This window comes from Neolamprologus multifasciatus, chromosome 4, assembly GCF_963576455.1.
Source record: "Neolamprologus multifasciatus chromosome 4, fNeoMul1.2, whole genome shotgun sequence".
NCBI classification, from domain to species: Eukaryota; Metazoa; Chordata; class Actinopteri; order Cichliformes; family Cichlidae; genus Neolamprologus; species Neolamprologus multifasciatus.
Genome location: NC_140442.1, coordinates 17,421,320 through 17,426,121, shown reverse-complemented (window position 1 = coordinate 17,426,121; position 4,802 = coordinate 17,421,320).

The window sequence follows — 4,802 nt, the reverse complement described above, 5'->3', positions numbered from 1 at the left end:
CGAAAGTGCAGTAATAGAAACTATGCAAGAAATTAAAACTTAAGTATTCTCTCGTTAGAGAGTTGAAATGCCTAACAGGAAGTGTTTTTATTCAATTTGTCTCGTGGTTTTACACTGCATGACCGTTCAATGGTGCCATCCTGAGTAAGTGCAGCATAAAAGGTTGGTTTGTGAACAGTTAAACAGTTAAGGGTTCTCTCTTTAAGTTTTATTAATCAGCTATGTACCACAAGCCATATAGTTAAACCACTTGACCCAGCTTACCTACTTAATAATTATACTTAATACACTTAATAATTATACTTTACAGTCTTAGGACAGTCTCCAACCTTCCTTTTATCTCAGAAATCCTTGAAAGAGTAGTTGTAAGGGTACTGGGAGAGAAGGAGGGATATTAGGTACTTTGTGTCAAACCAGTGAGTGAGTGCACTCCCTGTCACATGTAATAAAAGTTAATGGCATTTTTATGAATATCAAAAATTATGATATTTCATAACTTGGTAATAATCAATAATAATATGCCCAAAAATATGAAATATGATGATTTTGATCCAGAGCTGTTTGTTCAATGGTGATCTTCATGAATTTGCAACGAGATAGTAAGCACATCATAGAGCCACCAAAAAAGCAGAAAATATCAGCAGTTGGGGAGCATTTTGACATATCTCCCAATAATAACATACGTCTCCTCAAATCAATCTCAGAGTGGATGGTTAGTTAGAGGTAAGTGTTTTTCAACCCTGTTTAAAAAAATCACTATCCCTTCAGCTTGTTTGCAGCAAAAAGTGTCCACTAGCAGATTAGGTCCGTAATTGTTATTTTTTTTGTTTTTATTTTTGTTTTTTTGTTTTTTGGCGGGGGGGCACGCGCTACTTTTTCTGCATAAAAGTTTTTTTCTTTATAAATATAAAATAGTCACTACTTTTTACATTTTTAACCCTTAAAACACATTTTTTGGTACAATCCACTTGTTGGAAGACAACCTCAAAACTCACTATATCACTATTTATGCTACTGGAAATTCTTGTGTTATTAACAGTAGAGTCTGGGACATGTAATTGATTAACATCACATTGATTATTATGCATTATTATGCAAGGAGAGCAAAATAGATAAAACTCCCTCTCAGCTTGTTTGTTGCCAAAAATGGCCACCTTTTGTTTACGTCCACAAAATGCTATAAAATTTGTATATATTAAAACATTTTCCTACTTTGACCAACTTGACTCTTTAAATTAGCACCAGTCCTTGTCACCAAAACCAAAATTTTATCTAAATTAATTTTTTACCCTTTAAATGCCAGTGAAATTATATATTACCAGTAACCTTTCAGAAAAAAGGGATAAAGTTCTAATTTTTTCACCATATAATTGATGAAACTTCCTTTCTTTTTCAGCTGAGCATCGAGGACAAGCCTGTCTTGCAATTGTTGAGGTCACTAGTGTGCGCCCCATTTTTTTCCAGGATCACTCTTCATTTGTAGGTTTTAAAGGACTCCTACTACTGTGAAGGGGTTTTCACAGGACAAAGGTATTGTATTCTAAGACATCCAGGTGATCGTAGAAATGAGCAGTAATGCCCTTCTTGCCATCTTTCCAGAATAATAAGTGACCTGGGGGCTGTTAGGCTTACTTACAGCAGTAGCACTTTCTGCACCTGCATAAACTCCAGGACACATTTACTAGCAGTGTTTTTGCTGTATGTGCTGCAGCTGCAGCTTATAATTTTTTTTTGAGAGTTAATATTTTGGCTATGGTATCTTGTATGAAATGTACAAGAGTAAAAGTGTCTTGATGCACTGTGCTGGACCTAAAAAGTGTTGACAAACTTGTTTCCACTACTATAAATAGTAGTAGTGGAGTAAATCTCCAAAAGTTGATTCTGTTCATCTGCCATTCCATAAGCCGCAGTTTCATTTAGCACAGAAGGTAGAGCATATGATGTTCTACGAAGATTCAGAAAATGGTTTAGATACTGGAGACAAGACATCGAGAGGGAGAGGGGCTCATTAAAGAGTTCAGTGGGGAGCAGTCCTGATAGTGGTGGCTGACTTGGCATTGAAGAAGGCTGACATGACAATAAATGCCTTGCCATATCCCCACACCGTATATTTGTCATTTTACAGACAGGGCAGTGAAAGTGTCCTGTTGTCCTACATGGCAGCCTGCATATCATTTTGTCTGTAAGAGAGGAAAACCCCCCACATGTAATTTAAATGTTTTGGTATAGAATACAATCAGTTTATCTAACAATCACATTGTACATATTAACAAAAACATCCAAGCCATCCTCAATAATGAAAGCAAAATGGTATGGATCACAAGAGCTGTCAAGAAATTTAGTGAACAGGAAATAAAAACATAATTAATGAGAACACCTTTTTTCTTGCTGATGAATGCACTGAACTGTACAATGTGAATAACAACTTTTAAATCAACAAAGAGACTGTAGAATTGCTGAGAATAAGTGCATATTTATAATTTTAACTATCAGGTATATTTAATACCAACATACCTTTGAAGGCAAAGCATTTTTAATGTGTCCATCTTTGCCCTGACAGTATGGCTGAAAGTGGGGCACAGAGGGCAGTGAAAGAATCTTTTGCAACACGTGGTGCATTCCTGCAATTCTGGCTTGGAGGCAGAATTCTAAGTTGACATATGCATCTAAAACAGAAAGAAAAACAGATAAACACCATATACACATTTAAGTTCAGGTTTTAGAAGAAATAACACGTTACACTTAGCATGTAATAGATTTGGGGAGAAAATTCATGAGAGACATGAATAAAGTGCAGTATGCAGTAAATGGAACTATGTGCATTGATGTTACAGATAGTGAAAAGTTCAATAACAAGCAAAAAACAAATACGTTTGAAACTGACCACTAAATGCTAACCAGAGGTGTCAAAAGTACACACATTTGTAACTGAAGTTTAGATACCTCTCTTTAAGAATACTCGACTAAAAGTTGAAGTATTGACTCAAGTTTTTACTCAAGTGGAAGTAAGAAGTGTGGGGGGGGGGGGCACGATTAATATATACAATAGAAATAGAACATAAAAATACAAATATTACAAATAAATATAGACAGAAAGGAGACAAAATATGGAGGTGTGAAAAAGAGATGTAGGAGTCATATGAGTTGTTCCTTTTTTGATTAAGTGGCTTGGTTTAAATGCACTCACTGTATTGGTACACGGATGTGGGGCGTGACTCATGGGTGTGTTAGGTGATAAATGTGGTTGCACTCACCTGTTCACGGCACCTGATGTTGATGAGCAGAAAGGTAGGGTGAGCATGAGGCGAAACCTTCTGTTGACTGCAGCTTGAATCATTTTGATGCATTTTTTTGACTGTAACTTGATGGTTATGTATACTTATGCACTAAGTTATGCAATAGGCCAATGTTGTAATTTGGCATAGTAAATGGTGCGGTTATTTGTGCAGTCTGTGCATTTGTTTAATGGTTTGAGCCCGTGTGCCGATTTGTATAGTGGACAGTTGTATGTGGAATAAAAGTAGCAAATAGTACAGAGGTGTATCTCATGTATTTACTGTTGCGCGTCATCTGTGTCCTCAAGTTTAGCCTGCCGTGGCCGTTGGTTGGAGGAGCCGCAATAGTTTGGAAAGGAAGGAAGCAGTAAGGTCAGTTTCCATTCTGGGTTTTCAGCATTAATAAAGAAACCTGCAACAAGGTGAGTAATGTTTGAGGTCCAAAATAAATCAACACAGAGAAATTTTTACAGTGCTTTTCTACTCTACCTGAACATTCAAAGCGCTCTATACAGGTTGCCTCATTCACACCTGTTCATAGAAGCCCCTTTTCTGTGCTTTCTATCTAACATTCACACACATTCATACTCTGATGAATGCATCAGAGAGTGACTTGGGGTTAATGTCTTGCCCAAGGACAGTTAGCATGCAGTCTGGAGCAGCCAGGGATCGACACTGTCAGGGTTCCTGGGTCGGTGACCCAGTGCTTTCCGTTTTGTTCATGTTCAGTTTATTTTGCCACTTCCTGTTTCATTTCCTGTTTGTTCCTGTGTCACCTCGTCTCGTGCCATTAGCCAGATTATGTTCAGCTGTGTACTCACCGGTCTCTCATTATCATCCTCATCAGTCTGTGTATTTAAGTCTTCTGTTTCCACTCGTTCTTTGTCGTGTCATTGATGATGTTCGTGTGATGTTGTCCTCCCCGTGTTCTCTCAGTCAGTCAGCCAGCCATTCAGTGTTCCAGCCAGTCAGTGTCCGTTCACCCTCTGTTCCTCCACTCCTTATAATAAACATCCACCAGTCTTCATCTACCTGTGAGTCCTGCGTTTGGGTTCCTTCTTCCTCGCCTCCACACAACGCCTGACAGAATGACACGACCCGTGCCACGAAGACACGATTGGGACCCAGCGGACTCGGACCTCAACGAGCGGCAGGTGGCAGCGCTTTACCGTTGGGCAGAGTTGGTCAGGGGAGAACAGCGGCTCTTCGCGGAGCGAGAGCACGTCTTCGAGGGGACTCGCCTGGCTCTGGGCGGGCCTCGGAGACGCCGCGTTCCCCCACCTGCTGCCACACCTGCTGCCACACCTGCCTCGGAGCATTTGCCGCGGAGAGCGGACGTTTCGTGCCGCGTTTCGGCCGCTCCCTCTCTCGCCGCTCCGCTCCTCGTTCGCACACCCGCCGCCTCATTCGCCGGACCTCCACCTTCGCCACGGCACCGCGGCTACGCCTCCCACCTCGACTCAATGGAGGCTACCGCGCCAGGGGCTCAGCTGTTTACCCCGGCCGCTTCCTCTTCCCGAAGAAAGC